At 38.2% G+C, this 25,443-nt stretch overlaps 1 protein-coding gene across 4 annotated transcripts in view; it reads right to left on the bottom strand.

Moving 5' to 3' along the window:
• Positions 1-25,443, bottom strand: part of KPNA3 (karyopherin subunit alpha 3) — a 93,783-nt gene that overhangs the window by 66,814 nt on the left and 1,526 nt on the right. The gene's annotated exons all lie outside the window — the stretch shown is intronic.

Raw genomic sequence — 25,443 nt, 5'->3', positions numbered from 1 at the left:
CATGCTTATTGGCCCTCTATATATCTTCTTTGGAGAAATGTGTATTCGAGACCATGATCCATCTTCAATTGGGTTGTCCTGTGTGTGTGTGTGTGTGTGTGTGTGTGCATGTGAGGAAGACTGGCTGAGCTAACATCTGTTGCCAATCTTCCTCTTTTTGCTTGAGGAAGACTGTCCCTGAGCTAACATTCACGCAAACCTTCCTATTTTTTCTCTGTGGGACGCCACCACGGCATGGCTTGATGAGCAGTGTGTAGGTCCATGCTCGGGATCCAAACCTGCAAACCCCAGGCTGTCGAAGCGGAGTACACAAACTTAACCATTATGCCACCAGGCCGGCCTCTGGGTTGTCTTTTTATTATTAAGAGTCCTTTATATATTCTAGATATAAGTCCCTTATCAGATATGATCTGCAAATACTTTCTTCCATTCTGTGGGTTTCTTTTCAATTTCTTGATAATTGCCTTTGAAGCATATTTTTAATTTTAATAAAGTCCAGTTTATTTTTTTATGTGGTTTTTTGTGCTTCTGATGTTGCTAAGAAACTACTGCTTAATCCAAGGTCACAAAGATTTACACCTATTTTTTTCCTCTTAGAGTTTTTTTATATGAGAACTCTTACATTAGGTCCCTGATCCATTTTGAGTTAATTTTATATAGTGTGAGGGAAAGGCCCAACTTCATTCCTTTGCATGCAGATATCCAGTTCAGTTGTTCCAACACTATTTGTTGAAAACACTATCTTTCTCCTGTTGAATTGCTTTGGCACTCTTGAAGATCAATTTACTATGATGCAAATTTTACATTAAATGTAAAAGTTTATTTCTGGACACTCAATTCTATTCCACTGGTCTACTGCTTATCCTTATACTAGTAGCACACAATCTTGATTAATGAATCATTAGTTTTTACTGATAAACTGATAAAACAGTACTACTAATCACATGTGAAGACTTCATTCAAGGATGAGCCCTCAAGAAAATATCAAATTAAAAATGAAGTTAAAGGGGTTATCCACACCAGCTGATGATAGTCTACATGCACAACTAAATAATTTTTAAGCTGCTACCCATGAAAAATGAATAAAATGTGTGCTGGAGGCAGGGAAGGAATACGTAAGGAAACTTACTTTCTGGGAAGGAAAGGCACCCAATACGGACAGTAAATTTCAGATGTCAGACTTGAATCATCCCTTCAACTGTAGCTCCCTTTGGCCAGCACCCTTTGAACAAGCTGCTGTATTTGTAAATAAACAGATTTTGGTATACTGTACAAATCCAACAACCTTGGGAATTTAAGCAGCTTAAAACTTTAAACCTAAATCTCTCTCCTGAGCTAAAGTGCCTCCTGAATCATTGCCTAAAAACCCCCACAAATTCCTTAACATATTCAAAACTGAGCTCATCATTTTCCCCACTAATCTTGCTTCATCTACTATTTTTATCCTATCTCTATCTAACAGTATTCTTTAAAAGTGGGCTATTAAAACTACCACAAAAAGTGGCTATGAGAATTAAACGAGACAAACATTAACAAAAAGCACCTGGAACAGTCTGTATCACAAAATAGGTAGTCATCAATGTTCACTTCTCTTTTCTACAGATTGTAATCTGCATTTCCAATTTTAAATCCTATTACTTCTCCTCTCTACTAAGTATTTAATGTCAACGTTTTTATTTTTCATTTCTAACTATATTAGATCCTTTTCAAATATGCTCGATCTATTTTGGTAGTATCTTGTTTTTCCTGTAATGTCTTTGATTCCTTCTTAAAATTATTCAAACACTTAAAAATATTTATCTTGGGGGCTGGCCCCATGGCCAAGTGGTTGGGTTCGTGGACCCTGCTTTAGCGGCCCAGGATTCACTGGTTTGGATCCTGGGCGCTGACCTACACACTACCTGTCAAGCCATGCTGTGGCGGCATCCCACATAGAAGAACTACAATGACTTACGAGTAGGACTATGTACTGGGGCTTTGGGAGGAAAAAAATGTATATTTATCTTACAGTCTTTTCTTGATACCTCTATTAGTGAATTTCTTAAGAGATTTAAAACTGCATTTTTGGTGTCTGCACATTACCTATAGTAGATTTATTTCCTCACATGTTTTATAATTTTGGATTATGAGCTTGCGGTAGACTATTTTGTCTTTTTCCTGTGCTAGTGGGACTGTCAAAACTTTGAAATATTCAGCCTGTCTATAACAGCAATTAAAAAGCAAACAACTTAGAATTTAAATACCAGGACATCAAATTATCTCTAGGTAGAAGGCCATTAATAGTTCCTTGCCTGTATATTAAGAAAAGAACAACTTCCAGGCTGAATGTAGACTGAAAGGGCTCCCTAGCTGCACAGGAATCATGAATTCTAAATACATATTTTATCCCACTAAAAGACATATTCCAGCTTAGAGCAGTGTTGTTCTTTAACCTTTCCCTATCCTTTATGCATGAGTTACATTGTGTGTGATCATGGGAAGCACCAACCAGTTTTGCCTGAGAGTATTAGAGGAATTTCCCAGAAGAGATGACATTTAAGTGATTTTTTTTTCCACAAAGACTCACATCTTATGAGCTTGAAACTTACCAACGCTGCTCTTTCAAAAAAAAAAAAAAAAAAGTAAATAACTTAGAATCTAAATATCAGGACACTAAATTATATTAAATTTGCTATTTGAATGGTATCATCTCTGGAAAACAAGCATTATTTCAATCTTGTCTAAAATGGGAAATTAAGACTAAATAGGAACTTCAAGTCTCCTTCTCTACCAAGTCTCATCGGTCTGCTGGCTACAGGTTAAAAAACACAGCAGAGAGTAGAGAAGTTTAATAGTAAACCTAACATCAAAAAATTGAAACCTGTTTCAACTCCTCAAAAAACTGTATTCCAATACCATTGCAAACAGAAAATTTCACTGCATCTGTAGTCCTAAATATCAACTAGAATTTTTAAAAATTGAGGAGTGAGATTTTTCACTTTACTAATCACTTTGCAGTGGAATTCCTTTTAAAATAAGATCTCCTGATTGGCACACAAAGGCTGGAAGGATAGGACTAAAAGAGAGGACTTTATGTCCCAAGAGTTTAAAATTTTAGAGCAATACCATGAAATAATTTAATGCAAGAAGAACTGCTACACATTATGAATATGTTCATTATCTTGATTGTGGTGATGGGTTCATGACTGTATACATGTGTCAAAACTTACCAAATGTGCACTTTAAATATGTATACAGTTTACAGTATGTTAATTATACCTCAATAAAGCTGCCTTAAAAAAAAAAGCCTTATTGAATATAATTCATGTTTCAAAAAATAATATTTCTATGTATCTTCTTAGGTATTAAAGCCATAAGAGTGATAACAATGGGAAGAATACATAAATGGTTCTGCCACCAAGTAGCTATGTGATCCTGAAGATATTACTTAACATTTCTGAACCCCAGATTCCTTGTTTAAGAAATGAAGATACCACGATCTATCTTCCTGGGCAGTATAGTGAAAGTACCTTCAATACCATTCCTTAATGAACATCTACAAAATACTACTTTATTTACTGTACAAAGTGAAGTATACCTATATAAACCATTCATAAACTTGTGCTTTATTAATTCATTAAATTTCAATGTGAATACCAACAGCAAAGATATCTACCTTATATAGACACCTAAACCAAGGTCCAAAACTTACATACCTCTATCATCTTTTCTCATCTTTCTACTTTGAAGTTGTCTGCATCTTAGTATTTAAAATGCTACTCTCATGGACAGTATATAGTTGGGTCTTGCTTCTTAAGCCAGTCTAACAATGCCTTCCTTTTAATGAGGGTATTTTAGTCTTTTTACGTTTAATGTAATTATTGATATGGCTGAAATTAGGCATTTGTTGTGCTGTTTTTGTTTTCTATTATCTGATCTATTTTTTGTCTGTTTATCTGTTCCCATTTGCCTGACTTTCCTTTGTGTTAATCAAATTTTTCTTTTAGTATTGTTTGATTCCTCTACTATCCTTCTGCATTTGCCTTTTTATATTTTATTTTTTCAGTTTTCTCACTAAAGATTACAATTTGACAAAAAGCACAAGGATTTTAACTTTGATGAAGTCCAATTTAGACATTTTCTTTCATCACCTGTGCTTTTAGTGTTATACAAAGAAAACACACTGTCTGATCCAAAGTTATGAAGATCTACACCTATGTTTTCTTCTGAGACTTTCACAGTTTTAGTTCCTACATTTAGGTCTTTGATCAACTCTGAGCTAATTTTTGTACATGGTGTGAAGTAGAGGTCAGTATCGTTTTACACGTGGATATCCAGTTGTCCCAGCACCACTTACTGAAAAGACTATTTTCTCCCTGGTGCACTGTTCTGGCACCCTTGTTGAAACTGTGTTGTATCTGTAGATTATCTGGGGAGTACTGCAGCTTAACAATACTAACTCTTCCGATCCATGAACATGAAATATCTTTCCATTTATTTAGATCTTCTTTAATTTCTTTCAATGAAGTTGTAGTTTCCAGTGTATAAGTCTTAAATTTCTTTTATTAAATTTATTCCTAAGTATTTTCTTCGTTGTGATACTACTGCATTGGTAACTGTTTTCTTAATTTCATTTTCAGATTGTTCATTGCTAGTGTGCTGAAATGCGATTTATTTTTATACTGATATCTTGTATCCTGCAACCTTGCAGTACTCACATATTAGCTCTAATAGTTTTTTATTGGATTCCTTAGGATTTTCCGTATACAAGATCATGTTGTCTTCAAATACAGAGTTTTACTTCTTACTTTCAATCTGGATGTCTTTTATTTCTTTTTCTTGCCTAACTGTTGTAGCTAGAACCTCCACTACAATGTCAAATGGGAAAAACAACACTGAACATTTTCCTCTTGTTCCTGATAGTAGGGGGGAAGCTTTCTGTCTTCCACCATTAACACGTTGCTAGCTGTAGATATTTCATAGATGCTCTTTTTCACCTGGAGGAGGCTCCTTTCCATTCCTAGTTTGAGTGTGTTTATCATAAAAGGGTGTTGGATTCTGTAAAATGCTATTTCTGCATCTACTGAGATGATCATGTGGTTTTTGTCCTTTATTCTATTAATATGGTACATTGATTGATTTTCATGTCAAGCAAACCCCAGGCCGCTGAAGCAGAACATGCGAATTTAACTGCTGCACCACTGGGCCAGCCAAATATACTTCTTTTTTAATGTAGGAATTTACAGCTACAAATTTTCCTGAGCACTGCTTTAGCTTCATCTAGTAAGTTTTGATATGTTGTGTTTTCGTTTTCATTCATTATCAAGTATTTTCTAATTTCCCTTGTAATTTCTTTAAACCACTAGTTATTTACAAGCGTGTTGTTTAATTTCCATGTTATATCTGAATTTCCCAAATTTCTTTGTTACTGGTTTCTAATTTTATTCCACTGTGGTCAGAGAACATACTTAGTGTGATTTAGATAGTTTTTAATTTATTGAGACTCCTTTTAAGGCATAACATAACATACTTATCTGTCCTACAGAATGTTTCATGTGAACCTGAGAAGAACGTGTATTCTGCTGTTGTTGGGTGGAGCGTTCTACAGATGTCTGTTATGTAGCCAAAAGAATCTTGAAAAGGAAGAACAAAGTTGGAAGATTTAAATAAGCTGATTTCAAGACTTAAAGCTGTAGCAATGGACAGCGAGGTAACGGCATAAGGACAGACACACAGACCAATAAAACTGAACAGAGTTCAGAAATAGATCCATACATATATGATCAACTGATTTTCAACAAAAGTGGCAAGGCTATTCAATGAGTGCTGGGAGAATGTCAACCCTTATTCATAGCATACACAAATATTAATGCAAAATGAATCATAAACCTAAATGTAAAAGCTGAAAATAACAAATTCCAGAAGGAAACACAGGAGAAAAATCTTTGCATAAGGAAAGCTTTGGGGCAATAAATGTTTCACAAAGCATGAACCATAAAAAAAAGATTGATAAATTGGATTTCAAAAGTTAAAAACTTTTGCTTTTCAAAGGACACTGTTAAGAAAATAAAAAGGTAAACAGTAGATGGACAGAAAATATTCACAATACATGTATCTGATAAAGAACTTAGATCTAGATTATAACTTAAAAACTCAACTTAATAATTAGAAAAAATTAACCCAATTTTTAAAACGGGCCAAAGAGTTAAACAGACACTGCACAAAGAAGATATATGACCAGCCTATAATAAACATGTTAAAAAAAAAAAATGCTAGACATCATTAGTCACCAGAAAAATGCAAACTAAAACCACAATGACATACCACTACTGAAAAGACACACTCACTAAAATAATGAAAATTAAAAAGACTGCCAAAACTGGTGAGGATGTGGAGCAACTGGAACTCACATACTACTGGTGGGAATGCAAAATACTACAACCACTTTGGAAAAGCGTTTCAAAGTTTCTTGTAAAGTCAAATACACCCCATATAACCCAGCCACCTTACTCCTACATACTTATCCAAGAGAAAAAAAACCACACACGCAGACCTGTAAACAAATATCATAGCAGTTTTACTCATAACTATCAAAAACTGAAAAGAACTCAAATGTCCAATAACAGGTGAGTGGATAAACAAAATGTGATATATTCATACAATGGAATATACGTCAGCAATTAAAAAGAATGAACTCCAAGTAAACAATATTAATGTTATATTAAGCAAAAAAAAGCCAGACACAAAGCAGTATGTACTATGATTACATTTATAAGAAGTCGTGGGAAGGCAAACTAATCTGTAAGGACAGAAAGCAGATCAGCATTTTCCTGGGGCTGGGGGAAGGGGAAGACTGCCTGCAATCAATCAAAGGACAAGGTGGGACTTTTGAGGAGACAGAAATATTCTACATCTTGACTGTGATGGTGGTTACAAGGGAGTAATCATTTGTCAAAACTCATCAAGCTAAACACTTGAAATGGATAAATATACCTCAAAGTTTATTAAAAGGAGTTATTTGCAGAAAGAGAGGTGGCAAGTGAGGATGACACGTGTCATTTTTTCCTTTCAATTTGTATTACCAATTACGTGTATTACCTCCGTAATTTAAAACAATTTCATTATTCTGCTGAGAAGTACTCAAATTATTTAAAGCCCTTTCTAAATTAATTTGCCTCAAAGATTAATTTTTCTATGACATACAATTACCAATAACATTCTGATTTTTTTCTCTTATTAATACTGTATTGTGCACTGGACCTGTGTTGCTTACCTACCACTGTGGCAGTTAATAAACATTCCCTGTAACCTTAAAAATATGTAGGGAGTGAGTAACTAACTCTTAACAGTGTTATAAATAAATAGAACTTACAATAATGTTTACATCATACTTATTTAATACTGTGCTTATTTTTTTTACGTAAAAGTGATTTTATTTACAGTACTGTTAGATCACCAAACTAACATTACTTTAGTAGGCAGAGGAACTGAACGAGAAGAGCAGGAAGGTGTTGAATCTTTTCTGAAGATCCCTAAAGCATTCCGAAGTACCAAACATCTTCTACTTCACTTAAAAAAAAAAAAAGGTAAACATAGCCTGAAAATTTGCAGCATCAAAACTATCCCTTTCCTAGAGTCATCTTAGTCCCCTTCACTGATACAAGAAAGTTAGGATTCCAATTTCTCCTCCTCGGTACAATGGGGAGGGGAGGAGAGGTTATTTCAAGCTACACTAGCCCCAAGAATCTAAGCGGTCACAACAAGGGTGCTCCTGTAACACCTAGGCTGGGTGTCCAGCTGCCTGGTTTCTTCTAGGCTGTAAATTCAGAACCTTAAAACTAGGTTTCTCTTCTGCTTCCTTCTCCCTTTTCTGCCCCTTAGCAGAAGAGAGCTCTGGACTTCCTCTCAAGGCTGTCCCCACGGTTAGCAGATTTGCCCAACCTCCATTCCTCCCACGTACCTGCCCTGCTGTGAGGAGTATACATAGTTTTCTCAAAAATAGGTCCAGTACTTACTATGTTTACCAAGGGAGAAGCATATGGAGGGATATTTTGGTCGCATTATATTTAAAGTTTAGCCATGACCACAAACGTATCATATCCTCACTTAATGCCATCATGTTCACAAACACAGAATCTTAGAACGAACGCGAAAAGCCAGGCTGGGCCCCTAATCACTGCATGAAGCTAATGTCTAATACATTAGAAGACTCCGTGCTGGTAACTAACGCAACTTATTCAGAATGTGTTCTTACTATGAAAATATTCTTGCTATTTCTGATAAAAGCTAAACAATATACTAAAGAACTTATTACCAGGAAAGAAGTATTAAGTAATCTAAAATACTGCTTCTCAAACTCTTTCACATCACGGCGCACACAGAAAATATTTGTGCAGCACACTGAAATTAAGGGACAAGACTACAAGGTCTCCACCATCCAGGTCCCCAGTTGGCCACCCCTAGGGCAGCATATCAGATGGGGAACAGTGATCTAACAGACTCTCATGACAATGTTCTGGGTCACTGCAACAAACTAGAGAGACATTCATTCATATACTGTCATAAATAATTAGCTTAAGAAAAAAACTTATTTCTGCTATTCTAACCATATCTTGTTCAAACCATGAAACATTCCCAGTTCACGTCATCTCCACCATGAAGCTCTGCCATATCTTTAAGGCTAGAATTCACCTGTCCCTCCCATACGTTCCCAAACTACCTTCACTTCTACTAAAGGATTGCATTCTGTCTTACAGTCACCTGTAGCTGTATTATTTACCCTACTAGATTAAATACTCCTGAAGGCAGGGATCTTAGTTCATTCATTTTTATCTCCCTTTGCTCCACATATCAAAAAAAGGTAGTTTAGGGGCCGGCCCTGTGGCCGAGTGGTTAAGTTCGCGCGCTCCGCTGCAGGTGGCCCAGTGTTTCGTAGGTTCAGATCCTGGGCACGGACATGGTGCCACTCATCGAGCCACGGTGGGACGGCATCCCACATGCCACAGCTGGAGGGACCCACAAGTAGGAATATACAACTATGTACCGGGGAGCTTTGGGGAGAAAAAGGAAAAAAATAAAATCTTTAAAAAAAAAAAAAGGTAGTTTAACCAACGTTAAATCCGAACTTAGGATGAGTCATATTCAGTGAAAATGCTGTTTGCACTTTACCACTTTACCATAACCACAGTCTACAGTCCATGTACTTTCCCCCTCAGTACTTCAAAATTTAATTTGGCTCCAAGTCTCTCAAATATTCCACTTCCCCAAAGTTTCAAAAGCATACACAAAAATGTTTGTTTGCATTAGCCCCACGTTCACAAAGTTTAGAAAACAAAAGCAAATGTCCAGTCATCACACAACTCTAACATCCAAGTACCAATCCATTTATTCCAAGCAAAAACAGTGTTCCCAGAACTCAATACATAACAGAAAATCACACTGTTGCTACCAGTCACACTCCATGACAGTAACTTTAAATTGTCCAAGGGACTGAGGAAGCATTTTAAACTACTGTCACTCCTACCGAAGGATTTCAGTCAACGAGGATTTATTCTCATACAGGAGTAAATTTGCATTTTATCATTAAATAGTATGATAGCCCTAATTGGAAATTACCAGTTCTATAAATGTTCTCCCTAAAATTTGTGAATATATCTGAATGCTGAAATTTTCTTATTTAGAATCATGATTTATATTTTCATCTTTTCTTCCTCTTTAAAATATATTTAACTTTTAAATAATAGTAAGTAGAATAAATAGAAGTATAACTAATAAGTGAATAGATAACTACTAATATGAATTAGTACACAAACTGTTATGCAGCACCATCCCCAAAATATTCTATCTACTTCCTATGTTTTTGTTTAAAACATCAGGTGCTAAAGTTATTAAAAATTTATTTTTGCCAAGTCTAAAACAAAAAAAAACCTCAACAAATGTTCATAATTATACATTATTCCAAAACCAAGACACATATGTGTGATATTCATGGAACTGGATTCAAATTAACAAAATCAGTTGAAATTTACAAAAAGATACTAACTGTATAGTGCATGCGCTCCGCTAACTACATTAATACCTTGTGGCACTTAGTTTCTAGGTTAGTTCTCTATCATCTATATTCGCATCTCTAATATTCATATTCCAAGGCTTAGTTAACATGGTCATCCTTCTCAGGCTACCTACTTTTTTCTTGCAGATTCAAATTTTGAGAGGAACATGCATGTACTTACTATACAATCTCTATTTCAATGGCTGTCCAGCTACCTTCCTCTATACTCTGTTCAGCTTTCTACCCCTCAGTCTCTCTACCGTTATCTTAAAAAAGAAAAATGACAATAGTGTCTACCTTAATCCCTCTGTAAACATCACAAAGATGTCCAGAAAAGCTCAATCTTTAGCAGCTTTACAATTCTGAGATAAGGAATGCAATGAAAGAGTATACACTGATTCAACACAGGAAGGATGCATAGCACAAATTCAGTGCTGTCCCACTTTGTCCCTCTATTATTTTATTTATTTTTGCTGAGGAAGATTGGCCCTGAGCTAACATCCATTGCCAGTCTTCCTCTTTCTGTTTGAGGAGGACTGTCGCTGAGCTAACATCTGTGCCAATCTTCCTCTATTTTGTATGTCGGATGCTGCCACAGCGTGGCTTGATGAGCGGTGTGTAGGTCCACGACCAGGATCTGAACCCACGAACCCCAGGCTGCCAAAGCAGAGTGCATGAACTTAACCACTATGCCACTGGGCTGGCCCCTGTCCCTCTATAATTCTAATGCTTCTATATTTCATAAGAAAACTTGTTGTGTGTTTCCTTACAGTCAAGTTACAATAACCTGGAATATATCACGCTGTTTCAGAGACAAGGTGTTTTAACATCTTTCTAATAATGGATAGTATTCATTAGAGTCATTTTCATTTTAAAAAGTGAAAGGCAAATCACTATCAAAATACTGCAAATATAAAGAAGCTTTTATTTCCATAAAGTCTCCTCATGCTTGACAAATAAAAATGGCAAGCAATAGGATATATTGGAGAATATGAGGAAGCCATTTGGTATAAACCTAATTCAGCCTGACCTTGTCTTTCCAAAAGGGCCTGACCGTGGCCGTTGAGCATGCATTGTATATCCGCTTTAGATATTCCCTATGGCAAGAACAAAAGCCCTTGAGATAAAGGTGCAACTTCCCTTCCCCTCCCAACGTTGGCATCTCCTTAAGGATTAAGCATCTTTCCTTAGGCTAGAAACTGATTGCTGCACTCACCTGTTACCACTCAGCTTGAGACAACAGACTTGCCTCCTGCCATGCCCTCTGAGATAGCAGACCCACTACCTGCTGTGTCCATTAAGCGCTGTGCTGACAGGGCAATCTTGTGACTATTGTGGGAGGGACATTTCAATCATATGTGAAAAGTCCTGCTTGGGGGTATATAACCACTCTGTACATCTCACTTCTTTGGTGCCCTTTCTTCCTTTGGGAAGAAAGGCCCAAGGCCATGGTCCTCAGATTTCGGCTCGGAATAAACTCACCCAAATTTTCATTTATAGATTGGTTATGGATTATTTTCGTCGACACTCTGTAATAATTTGTATACCATCTTTGGAAGTTAAAAATTAACTACATGTTATCATCAACCTATTTTGAGGGAGATAAGATTATTCTTTTATTTCTCTTAGTTGGAGAGTAGAAAGGGACAAATTATTTAAAATATTACTTATTAACTTCCTATGTCACATTCCAACCCCAAACAACTGACCAATAAGGTTCTTTTTGGTCTATAAATGTGCAGTATAACAGCAGATATTTTCACTCTGAAATTTCATATCAAAAGTGTTTTCACATCAAAAGTGTTGTATCATTTAATGATATGAGGAATTATTGTTTTGGGTTTTTGTTTAAGGAGGATAATAGCATGTCTTACTGTGATATTATGATTTATAGTAAAAAATATACATATTTGGTCTTCGTCCACTGTTCCTGGCACTGCGCTCCTAAAACCTGTGGAATTTCCTAAAGTGTTGAGAGCAGATAAGTGTGTCTTTTGTTATGTTAATGAGGAAACTTTTGGAAAGCCTTGGATAACCTCCAGTTGGGGGCTAGTTGCCAGGGAGATTTCACTCCCATCCAGATACCCCTCAACCTCCTGGGAGGGGAGAGGGAGAAGGGCTGGAGATTGAGTTCAGTCACCAGTAGCCAATAAGTTAATCATACCTCCATAAAAACGGAAAAGGGGAAAGTTCGGAAAGCTTCCAGTTTGGTGCTGGGAGACTGGCGTACTGAGCAAGCATGGAAGGAAGCTTTACACCCTTTCCACAGACCTTGCACTATGCATCTCTTTCATCTGGCTGTTCCTGAGTTGAATAAACTGGTAATCTAGTAAATAAAACATTTCTCTGGGTTGGGTGAGCCAATTAATCCAACCCTAGCAGGAGGTTGTAAGAACCTCTGATCTATAGCCAGTCGGTCAGACGGTGGGGAGAGGAGTCTTGTAGGACCGAGCCATTAACCTGTGGAATCAGACACTGTCTCCAGACAGACGAAGTGTAGGACACTCAGCTGTGTGGGAGAACTGCTTGGTGTGGGGAAATAATTTGCACATTGGAACTGATGTCAGAATCAGACTTACCTTTTAGACATAAATGTTAAAATACTGACAAACAAAACAGGATGTCTGGAATTTGCTTCAAAATAATCCATGGAAAGGTAGAAGTGGGTTGGGACACAAATGAAACAAGACTGGCCATAAATTATAATTGTTTTAAAGTGGTATACAGGAATTAAATATATTATTCTCTCTACTTTTGTATATTGTTGAAAGGTTTCTAAAATACAGCTTCTGTTTTTAAGTGTATTGTGTTAAATAACACAAGTGCTACTGGAATCAGAAAACCTGGTTACCGACTAGGTTAGCGGACATTCATTATTTCTCTGTGCCCTCAGTTTCCACATCTGTGGAAAAAAGGAGTTGGACTCAAATTCTGACATTGTTGCTAGTTCATTTTTTTAATGATTCAATTGAATATGACTTCTACACTTTGAATTTGGTTTAAACAACAACTGTAAGTATCTATAATTCAGAAGGCATTTATAGCTAAATCTGCTACAGTCAACTGAAAAGTCTTCACAACTGTTACCAGAATAACACTATAGTACGCACCTCACCTAGGCCTCCATTCCCCCAAACACCCTTTCCTCAAGTACTACCTCCCGTACACCCTGTACTCTCTGGAGAGAACTCTGTCCAGAAAACAGAGGCCATCAGGCATAACCTGCCCCCGTTTCCCCACCCTGCTGCAGCCCATCCTCACCTCCATCGGTACCGCTCCAAGGCCTTCCCAGCTGGGGCCCCTTCCAAACCTACCCACAACTCGTCTCTCTTCACCTCCCTAACAGCTCCCCACTTACCCTAGGCTCAATCATTTATTCCTTTTCTAGCCTGGTCTGTAAGTCTCTTTTTGCCCTGGTTTCTTCAATTTAGCCTAAAAACAGCAGTCAATCCCACACTTCTAACACAAATGAGGAGGAGGAGGAACTCAGGCTAACCTGTGCCCCTACTTCCTGTGACTACCAAATTTTTAAACCACATTTCTACTGACTGGTTCTCCCATCTCAACTCCAGCTCACTCCTAACCCCATCATAATGCAGCTCCCAGCCTTTCTGGGTTTTCCACTTCTCACTACCCCCTGTTGCTGAACACGACAGCAGCTTATTTCAAGTCCTCATCACACCCCTCTCCTTTGCAGCATTTGATACTGCAACTACTGCCTCTCCTCAGGAAACCTTCCTCCCCTAAAGTTCCGATACACCACTCTGCTCTGAGCTTCCTACAGATTCCTTCTTCAGCGGCATTTTCACCAGTTCCCTAAAATGATGTGGTTCCTCGGGTTCTCTCCTCCCCTAGTCCTCGTTTCTTCTTATCCCTAAAAGCCCTCATTTCTGTTGGGGAAGTGAGAGAATTCCTCCCTTTTCCTTAAGGTTCTTAAGACTGGTCAAATAATTAAAAAGGCAGGTTGGCAGGAGAAAATCAAATAAAGTTTAGTGCATGAATACATGGGAGAAACTCGGGAGAAACTGAGTAACTCAGCCATCTGGCTGAGGCTGCCTGTTTAAATATTTTCAGCTACAGACAAAGAGGATGTTGGGGTAGTGACTGGGGGTTTCAAAGGGGAGGAGAGCAACTCTCATGGCAATGGGAAAGCAAATTTTTGGCAAACACAACTTTGCTAAGAGTGGACTTAGCAAGGATCCTCCCAGTCTACCGAAACCCAGAGTTATCTAGGGTGATGGCCAGTCTTGGGGACAAGCCTTTATTTTAAATTCCTTTTAGGCAGTTAGAGGGGAAGGTCACATGTTCTTCCTGAGTCTTCTGAGCCTTTATTGTATTCAGCTCGAAATAATCCGCATACCAGAATGGCGCATTTTGAGGTGGCCTGCCCTGGACCCCATCATCTACATTATCACCTTAAACGTTCTAATCATTGCTTGAACTATTTTCCAAATCTTCACCACTGACCACATCATCCTAGAACAGGGCTAGGCAAACTACGGCCTGTGAGCCAAATCCAGCTTGCAAGCCAAATCCAGCCCTCCACCGGATAAATCAAGTATAAAGCTTTATTGGAACAGTCACACCCATGTGTCTGCCTATTGTCTACGGCTGCTTTCATGCTCACAGCAGAGTAGCAGTTGTGACAGAAACAGTTTGGCCCTCAAAGCCTAAAATATTTAGGCTTTTAGAAATATTATGGCCCTTTATAGAAAAAGTTTGCTAACCGATATTCTAGAAGGTAAAACACACCAAATGAACAGTCCTAGTAACTTTGCCTGCCTTTAGACCCCAATGCCAGTGCTATGAGTCAGACCACCCATCTCTAAGACGCCTGAGAGTTTTCTAACTGTTCCTCCCAAGCTCTCTTCTCACCCTCACCAATCCATCTCCTATGATGCAAGCAAAACAACAGTTCAAAATCCACCTTCCTAGTTAAAATTTTCCCCACAGGAGAGGTTTTCCACAATCTGGCCCCTGCCTATCCTATTCAACTTTCCGATCATTTCACCTGTGAGAAATAGTGAATTACTTCATTTCCCCAGAACATATCATGCTGTCTCGTACTTCCAGGCCCACCCAAGAGTGACTACCAAAGAAATACCTACACATTTTTCTAGTTTCAGCTTAAGCACAGTTGTCTCCAGGAAGCCTTCCCTGTGTGCCTACTGTACTCTCTATATATTTTCATTATAATGAGTATGTATTTGCTTTTACATCATTTCCATACTGGTCTACACATTCCTTGAGCAGGAACCCTGAGGCAAAGTAGGAGAATGGTTAATAAAGTCACAGGGTTGTTTTTTGTTTTTGCAGGGGAAGATTTGCCCCAAGTTGACATCTGTTGCCAATCTTCTTCCTTTTTTTCTCCCTCCACCTCCCCTGACACCCCACTCCACCCCACCCCCACCTCTCCAAAGCCCCAGTACATAGTTGTGCATAGTTGTAAGTTCTTCTGGTTCTTTTACGTGAGCCACCACCACAGCACAGCTACTGACAGATGAGTGTTGTAGGTCCACGCTCCAGGAACCAAACTCAGGCAGCTAAAGCAAAGTGCACCAAACTTTTAACCGCTTAGGCCATCAGGGCTGGCTCAAGGTCACAGAGTTTTAAAGTAGGAAATCTAGGACTAAACGCCGAGTTCTGCCACTTCCTAGTTGTTGTTCTTAAACAAATCACTTAATTCATGTTCTTCATATTTATAACGGCAATTTTGTGAGGACGATTTAAGATTATTATAAGCAGAGTACCTTGCACACAGTAAGAGCTCAACAATTATTGGTTATCATTATTTTCATTGTTTCATCCCTCACACTTCAGAATTCAAATAACTGCTGAGTGAAACAACTGAAGCATGCTAGTTCGTCACACGTGATTTTCAGCCACATACTGGATAGTTCCATCTGGACAACACTTGGTCCCCAAAACTCATTATCTTTACTCCCGAACTGCTTCAGTTAGAGTGGCCAACTTGTTAAGGTTTGCCCAGGACTTTCCTGGTATGTATACTGAAAGTCCTGTGTCCTGAAAACTCCCTCAGTCCTGGGCAAACCAGAAGAGCTGATCACCTTAAATTACAGTTACGGTGCAAACAATAAAAATGGACAAGTTCATGTAAGAAACAAACGTGGGGGAGGGCAGGAGAATTTACTGGAAGAATATAAAGCAGTTCACAGAACGAAAAGCAAAGCTGAAGAACAGATCTATGAAAAAATCAGGATGAAAGCAACTCCACAGATCTAGGTGGCAGAAATTAATGGAAGATTTCTTCGCAGTACTTCTGCCGGGATGAAGCACTTAGGTCCCAGTACCAGCTCACTCAAGATTTAAACACCAGGCACAGCGTTTGATTGGCCTAATTTGTGTTATCCAGAAAGGGTAAGGCGCCTTAATTAACCAAAGGAGACAGGGGCACACAGATTAAACATTTCAACAAGAGATATCCAAGGGCAAAAGAGTAGCTCCCAAAAGCCAAACCAGAATGCTGTTTCCAAAAGAAAGGGGAATGGATATAAGGTCACTATATCAACTGCAGCTTGAACATGCCATGCCTTCCAGATTCCATGACACAACATGTTATTCAAGTTATTTTTCTTTCTTTCTTGGCAAACTCCTACTCATCCTTCAAGACCTAGCTCAAGTGTGATCTGTGCAATCTTACTCAATTTCCCTAGGTATAGTTAGTTACTCCCTGTTGCCATGCTTTCATAGTACTTTGCAAAGTATTTACCTGTATCATAGAACTTACCAGACTGTACACTAAATATATGCTTAGGTATCGGTCTCTCCCACTAAACTGAACTTGCCTAGAGCAAGGACAATATTATTCATATTTATAATTTTTGGCATTAACAATACCTGCCTGGCACATAGCAAATGCTTAATTGCTGTAATAAATCTGCTATCCAAGTCACTATCAAATTAAAAGGGAAGAGAGGAGCTATACAGGCAAACATGCTGACAGTATCAAAGAGAAAGCTGACACACTAAGAGAAAGGGAAAGACCAGCAAAAACAAAACTATGAAGAGCAAAAGCTCCACAAACATAGAAATTAAGGACAAAATTCTGACAAATCTCAGAACATGAAGGCATCACTTATATAAAAGCAAAAACCACTATCCACATGCATAGTGGTGATTCTGAAGAACCAAGAAAATAACTAAATTATATTCTATTTAAGGAGGCAGAGAAATGTATAGGTTATTTTCAGAAACACTAGCATTTTAAAATAAAAGAAAATTTGGTGTGTAAACAAACTTATAACCCAGAAAACTCAACTGTTCAGAATGATTAATTCCAAGTACATATAGTCAAGATTTATTTTACCTTTTTGTTTTTTCTTTTTTTTGGTGAGGAAGACTGGTCCTGAGCTAACATCTATTACCAATCTTCCTCTTTTTGCTTGAGGAAGATTGACTGTCCCTGAACTAACATCTGTGCCAGTGTTCCTTTATTTTGTATGTGGGACACTACCACAGCATGGCTTGATGAGCAGTGTGTAGGTCCACACCTGGGATCTGAACCCAGCAAACCCTGGGTCCCTGAAGTGGAGTGTGCGAACCCAACCACTATGTCACCAGGCCAGCCCCTATTTTACGATATTTTAATTGCTAACGTTGGTATCCTAGACTGTGACAAAATTTTCCTTAATAGCAAAACTGCCACAAAGTATAGCTACATCCTCCTTACATTTTTAATATTGTTTTACCTTCAAAGCAAAGGAATAGAGACTTGGAAACAAGAACACAGCCAGACCTTATGCTGAGAAAACAAAAAGACAACTCAGGAGTGGTGTCAGTCATGGAAAGAGAACGCCACTGACACTGAAGTTAGATTTTCTAGGTATGTTTTCTAACTCCTTTACTGGATATCAAGAAGTCAAGTTGCTTTTTTTTTCACTTCAAATGTTATTCAGTCTATATCACATTTCACCAAATGAAGTAACTTTGACACCATGACATTAAACCATTGTTTTTTTTTTTTTTAAAGATTGGCATGTGAGCTAACAACTGTTGCCAATCTTCTTTTTTTGTTTCCTGCTTTTTCTCCCCAAGTCCCCCCAGTACATAGTTGTATATTTTAGTTGTGGGTCCTTCTAGTTGTGGAATGTGGGACACCACCTCAGCATGGCCTGATGAGCGGTGCCATGTCTGCACCCAGGATCCGAACCAGCAAAACCCTGGGCCACCAAAGCAGAGTGTACGAAACTTAACCACTCGGCCACAGGGCTGGCCCTAAACTATTCTTTATCATCTGAACACTTTGATCAATCTTAGCATCGCTATTGGGATATATTCTGAAGTACACAGCATCACCAACTGAAGTATTTTTTTTTTAATCAAAAATGCTTAAACTGAAGATAACCAAGCCTTTGAAACTAACCTCTAGTTTACAGGAAATCTGGAGGGTAGTAAGAAATGGGAGGAACAAGTTACGCAACACGACAAAGAAACAGACAAATCCAGTAATTAGGACATTCTATTACGTTGAACCATATAAAGTTGTTAATACTTGGCGGTTTGAACCTCAAAAGTGGCAATTTCACGTGGTTAAAATTAATATAAGAAAACTAACCTGATTTCTTCAACAAATTAATGGCATTTTAAAAATGGAAGGGGACAATAGCCAAAAGGTGGACACACCCACCCAACCCAAGTATCCATCAATGGATGAGGGGATAAACAAAATGCGGTATATACTACAATGGAATATTATTCAGCCATAAAAAGGAAGGAAATTTTGATACATGCTACAACATGGCTGAACCTTGAAGACATTATGCTAAGTGAAACACGCCAGACACAAAAGGACAAACATTCTATCATTCTACTTATATGAGGTTCCTAGAGTAGTCAAATTCAAAAAGACATAAAGTACAAGGGAGGCTGCCAGGGGCTGGTGAGAGGAAAAACACAGAGTTATTGTTGAATGGGGACAGAGTTTCAGCTGAGCAAGACGAAAAAGTTCTGGAGATGGACTGTGGTGATGGTCAGACAACAACGTGAATGTACTTAATGCCACAGAACTGTACACTTAAAATGGTTAAAATGGCAAATTTTATGTTATGCATATTTTACCACAGTAAAAAAAACGGTGGGAGGAGCCTGTTCTATATTAAAGGAGACTTAAGAAACATAACCAAATGTGATCAGATCTTGTTTAATCATGGTTCTAATAACCAAATGTAAAAAAAATTTAACAAACAACCAGGGAAATTTAAACGTCGACTGGATTATGAGTTATTAGGAAATTATTAATTGTGTCAGGATGATGTGGTATTCAGGTAAGAAAGCATTCTTAATTTTCAGAGAAGTAGCCTTAAGTCTTCAAAAGTAAAATATCATTATGTCTGTTTTAAATAGATGAAGAAAAGATGAAGCAAATAAATTGTCACTTCTTAAATCTAAGTGATGTGCATAGAGGATTGATCACACTATTTTCTCTCCTTTTCTATATATTAGAACATTTTTATGATTAAAAATAAGAAAATTCTAAAAATTATTTCACTACGCATGTGTCAATCTCCCAGTACTTTACCTATTATAATAAAAAGTTTGGACTTAATTTGGGAAGCAGTAGAAAAAGGCATTAAGAGATTAAAAGTTTCAATTCAAAAATATACTTCAGGAAAATTATTGTGCTGGTGATACTTAGTGTGGACGTATTCATTCAAGAAATATTTCAGAGCTTACTTTATTCCAGCCACTGTACTACGAAGCAGGCTACGGAGACATATAGTCTACGCCCTCAAATAGCTCACCATCTACTAGGAGAAACAGATAAAACATAATCAAAACACTACCCTAACTACAGGAGACAGATACACTCAGAGTTCTTCCAGGAGTGAAGAAGGATACCTAAACTGGGAGGACGAGGGGGATTCAGAAAGATTTCTCAGAAAAGCTAAACCCAGAGACAAGTATTTGAGAGGGTTAGGAATTAGCCATGCAACAGGAGGCAGGGAAGGATATTCCAGTCAGCAGGATAGCCCTGAGAATAGAAATAGCACTGGCAAGCAGAGGAGGGCAAGATTCCAGATTATGTATAAGCATATAAGAAGTTCAGTGTTGCCAGAGCTTAAAGGGGTGGGGGGAAGGAAGGTTGAACTTGGAGAAATAACCAGGCATCAGGGTCACTAAAAAATCTCAAGAATTGGGAAAAACACCACTTTGGAGGCAACTTTTAAACTGCCAGGTGATAAGTAATAAGGCTGAAAGTAAGCTGAGGCAGTGGAACAGAGAGGAGGGCCAAAATCCAGAGACAGCACAGAGATTCAAGCTACATGACTGGCATCTGACTGAATGTGGAAGATGAGGAAGGAGTCCAAGAAGCCTCTCAAGTTTCCAGTTCAGGTCACAGTGAGAGCGATGATGCCATAAACAGAAAACAGAAATAACAAAGGTAGAACATAGCTTTAAACTCTGTGAGCTTGAGAAGCTGATGTGATGCTCATGTGATTAATTTCCAGCCAATGATCAAAACAGATTTAAGTCCCCCACACTGAAATGACAGTTAAAACCAAGGGAGCTGCTGATATGGGCAAGAAAAACAGTCTAGAGAGGCGTCACAGACAGAATCCCAAGACATGCCTATGCTCAATGGGTAGGAAGGAAAAGCCGGCAAAGCCAACCAAAAAAAGAGTAATCAATGAGGTAGAGGGACCAGGAGAGATTATATGCCCTGTTAGTGAATTCAAGAAAAGCTAAATTATAGTATACCTGCTATATGACATACATATTCCTTAAAAACTTCATGTTCTGCAAAATTAGGACGAAAGAGGGAAATACATGAAGATGGTTGGGGCAATAAGCACCTTTAACACAAAACATATGGTTAAAAGAAGCCAAGAGGCAGAATATGGGTGAATGAGCAAAGCGCATACTCCTGGGCTTGCTGTGTTCAACTGCGTTTCTGTACTTCAAACTGTTTCTGTTCAACTGCTGTTACTTGGGAGTGCTAAGCAGTTACTGCCCTGCTAAAAATCAAATATGAGCCAACATGAATTTTGCATTACCTAATGTCACACCTCTTTACTTTCAAGTATGAATTAGTTCATGTTACACAAACACTTTATAACAGAACAGACTGTCAAAGGAGGGCTAGGCAACAGTATAAATGCCATGGAGTCAACACCAAAAGAAATTATTAATATCTTAGAATAATACTGTACCTTTCACTCCCAAATGTACAGAGTTTTCAAGTCTCTCTTCCCAAAGAGTATTATTAAGTTTTACTACTGGTCACTAAATGACCAGTCTCAGTCCAAGGTCCCTACCCTCGGTGGGCTTCCTGACAGAGCCCACATACTTACACAGAATTTGTTGTACATCACAGCCATTTATCGCAAAGAGGTAAAGGAAAATTCACTTAGGAAAGTATCAGAGCCAAGGAAAAGAACAGGGACTGATAATACTAAGTTATGTTATTAGTCAATCAGGAAAGGCCCTATGGGGAACTTCTGAAGGGTATTTTGAACTAGAATGACGTGGTATGGCAGCATTATAACCCTGGTGTTCCTGAGATATATAAAGGAGTCTGAGTGAAGAAAAAATTTGCCAGAGTGAGCCCCACTAAATAGAGAGCAAAAGAAGGTATACAGAATAGCATGTACAAAAGTGTGGAGAGGAAACTGCACTGGTTACCCCACCATCTCAAGTACTTTATCATGGGAGGCACAAAGGAGATATAAGGAAAAGTGGTAGGTGAGGTAGAAAAGGTAGGGCCTTTCGTGGAATTATGTGTGGCATGGTAAGGACTTCTAATTTTATCCTGAAGGCAATGGGAATGATCTTAACAGGGAAGTAATACAAAAAAGATTTCGTAAAGATCAATCCACAAGACACAGTGGGGAAGAAAGATACTGGACACAGGGAAACCAAACGGACTATCGCACTTGTACAGGTAAGAATGATAGGGGCCTAAACTAAGGCCCTGGTAGTAAGGTTGGTAACAAAGGTAAAATATGAGGGCTCTTCAGATGACTGACTAACAGAAAAGTGAAGGAAGGGAAGAGAAGGGAGTCAAGGACAAAGTTTTAAGTCTGAACAATTAGGGAGTATCACTCACTAACAGAGGTTCCTGAGGAGGACAGCAAATTTGGTAGTGCTAGCTGAATTTGCAGATGAGAAAAGATACATTATCCCCTTAGTATCAGAAACTAAGGCATTAAGTTTAAGTGTTAAGCCCAAGAATATGGGTTATTATTTTTGGAGGAAACCAACTAATTGGCTCCTTACTAATAAGGAAACTTTGCAAGAGTAAAAAGAAAAAAAAAAAGGCAAATAAATCAAATGATAAATAGGATGTCAAAAATTTTTATTAGCAAGGTTTTAAAATACCGAAATAAGAATTTCTGTGATATAGCCAAGATTTCTTAAGTATCTTCCCCATTAATTAACTTTCAGATGTGCTGCACACAAGTCAAGTCTTAGTCTCTGCTCAGTGGAGACTGGACAGCACAGTGAGCAAGAGTTCTGGCTTCAGTGTCCTGCTGCCTCACCGTAAGTCCAGCCAGCCTCTGCCACTCACCGCCCCACGACCCAGGGCTACTTACTTAAGAATCGAAGGCCTCAAGTTTCCTCAGCAGTAAATGTGGCTTAAAATAGTACATATTCCACAGGATTGTTGTGAAGACTAAATAAATAATCCATATAAAGTACTTGGTACAGGTACATTGTAAACCCTCAACAAACGTTAAGATCTTTTAAATAATTATTATTAGCTGTTACTGATGAAAATGGCAAAACCGGGAGCAAGAAAAAGAAAAGTTGACCTGGATGGCAGGTACCTGAATGTTTGATTTATAAGTATTCATTAAATGGAACATTTCCATTTTGTGCATTTTTCTACAAGTATATTTGAAAATGTTAAATAGTTTTTTGAAAAGGAGAAAAGCCTAAGAACCAATGCCTTACATGAAAAAGTCTGGTATTAAAACACACATTCCAAACCAAATAAAAATAATTAATAGTTTCCTTTTCACTATGTATTTCCTAGTTTTAGCTACAAGATCCATCTCCCCCACCCAAGCTCCCAATTGCTATCAGTGATAAATTTACTTCTTCTCCTATCTCCATCCGTAAACCTCAGGACCACCTTTACGCCCTTTCTCTTCTGTGAGCTTTACACAGACGAGGAAGAGGAGGAGGAGATTCAAATCCTCATTCCACGTTATGACCACCCCCAGTCTCAATTTTTCGGACAATTCCTCCCTGCATAAGGGATAACAGCACTATTCCTCCAGAATTAATTCTAGACATTGCTGCCAGCCACCTTTTTCCATTGCTCTAATCATGTTACACCTCCTAACTCTTCTCTGGAATAAATTCCTTCAGACCTCCCTACAAGAAGGCATTTTCCAAGCAACTCTTTGCCATAGTACACACTTTCTATAAAATTCACGAACCCCTCTGGCATGAAGCCATTCCTGACTGAATAACTACGAAATTACTTTCTTCTTCAACTCTCTCCTCACTCACAATTCTCTGGCATAACTCTACACTTTTATTGTCTTTAGCAAATACATATTTACTTCTTGTACCTAGCATCCTATTTGTGTATCAGCTGGTTGTATAATTTATAATATGTTTTATCTTTTATCTATCCTATATATGAAAAGGTAGGAATGATACCTCATCAAAGTGCATCTGATTGTTCTGAAATAGCCTGAGAATCATTACTTAGTCACAGAGCTAAATCACAGCATAAGTTTTTAACATCACATAGTTGCTAATGGATAAGACTAAATTAGTTATGGTGTCTAGACTTAGTTCCACCTAAATCCCCAATAAAGGCACTTGATCAGATCTGACCCCAGTTTCCTCTTAGTCACATCTCTGACTCCCTTCTCCCTGAGCAGTCCTACCACATTCCCTGGGAGCTCTTCAACTACTGCTCCTTCAAATCTCGAATGCCCTTCCTTGCCCTCTCCCTTTCCCTGGCCAACTTTCTTTCAACCTTCAGGATCAGCTCACTCCCATTCATCCACCAGGAATCAACCAGAACATCTCCCTTGACGCTCAGCTCCAAGTTAGAATCTCCTTATGCATTCTCAGAATACACTTATCGATGTACTGCATCATAATTATCAGTTTATTTTTCTATCATTCCTACTGAACTACAAACTCTTTAAGGAATAGCAAACTCCCTGAGGTACAGGCTGAATTTTATTCCCTTATGTATCCCCAAGAGCTAATATTGTTAGATACCCAATAGACAATCAGTGAATGAATGCTCGTACCCACTTCGTGACTTTGTGCAGGATGCACAAGCACTCTTGACTTTCCTCATCTAAAGTGCTTTTCTCCTGTAAAGTGAAGACAATGCCATACCTAGCTCATACAGCTGTTATAAGGATTAAATGAGGTATCATGAAGCTCTTAGCATAGTATCTGCCGTATAGAACTACCATTTGAACATCTGCTATTTCACGCCTTCATTACCCTAATATATCCTGGGAAATATGATGTTGTTATTACCAATATTTTCAGGCTGAAAGGCTTAGCAACCACGCGTCTTTTTCATGCATCTGGAAGTCATTGGTTATATTCCTATCATCAGCAAATATTTATTGTGTACCTATTATGTGCAGGAATCCTTACTAGGTGTCACTGAGTTCCGAGAACACAATAATAGATGCAAACAGTAAGACAAAAACCTGTACCAACATCCAAGAGAGGAAAGAATGTTATTAATTCTTCTGTATAAACAACATGCGTGTTTTTCAAACTAAGTTTTGCTTTATAATAAAGGTAAGCTTCAAGAGCAATTACTGACGTAAAAAGTTCAAAAGTAACTCCTATCATCAAGTGGACCAATAAACAGGAGGTAGTTCCACAATTTCTTGTTGCTATTCCTAAGTTTCACTTTTGCTTAGAACTATTTCTCACAAAAGAAATTTGACCATGACTGGGACAGAGAGAGATGACCTTTATTTGTCTCATTCAAATGGGAATCCCACAGTATTTCCCTAGGTTTTTTCCAATTAGCATTTAATTTTGCAGCTCTGAAAAATGGCCTGAGTGTTGTCTGTTTTTCCACGAAACAGAACGCTGAATGGTATATTTTCCCCACCACGTTCTCTCTTTAAGACAAAATGCACACTTGTTAGTCACACTGGCCCCTCAGCAAGAATTAGAAAACTGCAAATCACGTCACCTAGCATTAGGAAAAAAGGCTGTGGACTTAAAACCACTTTCCCCCTAACAAATCCAGAGGTCAGAGTCCCAGTGAAGTTTGTGCATTATACTACATCACTTTTAGTAGCTGCAGAGAGACCTCTAGCGCTGCCTCAATAAGCCGAGTTTGCAAATAGTACCTGCTAATGTCACCTTAATGAGACAATGGCAACATGCTGAGTAGCAACGAACTGTGACCACGATGAATGTTTACAGTTTTGCAACCACTTGGAAAT

Source organism: Equus przewalskii, chromosome 16 (assembly GCF_037783145.1).
Source record: "Equus przewalskii isolate Varuska chromosome 16, EquPr2, whole genome shotgun sequence".
NCBI lineage: Eukaryota > Metazoa > Chordata > Mammalia > Perissodactyla > Equidae > Equus > Equus przewalskii.
This window is presented reverse-complemented; position numbering and strand designations above follow the sequence as displayed.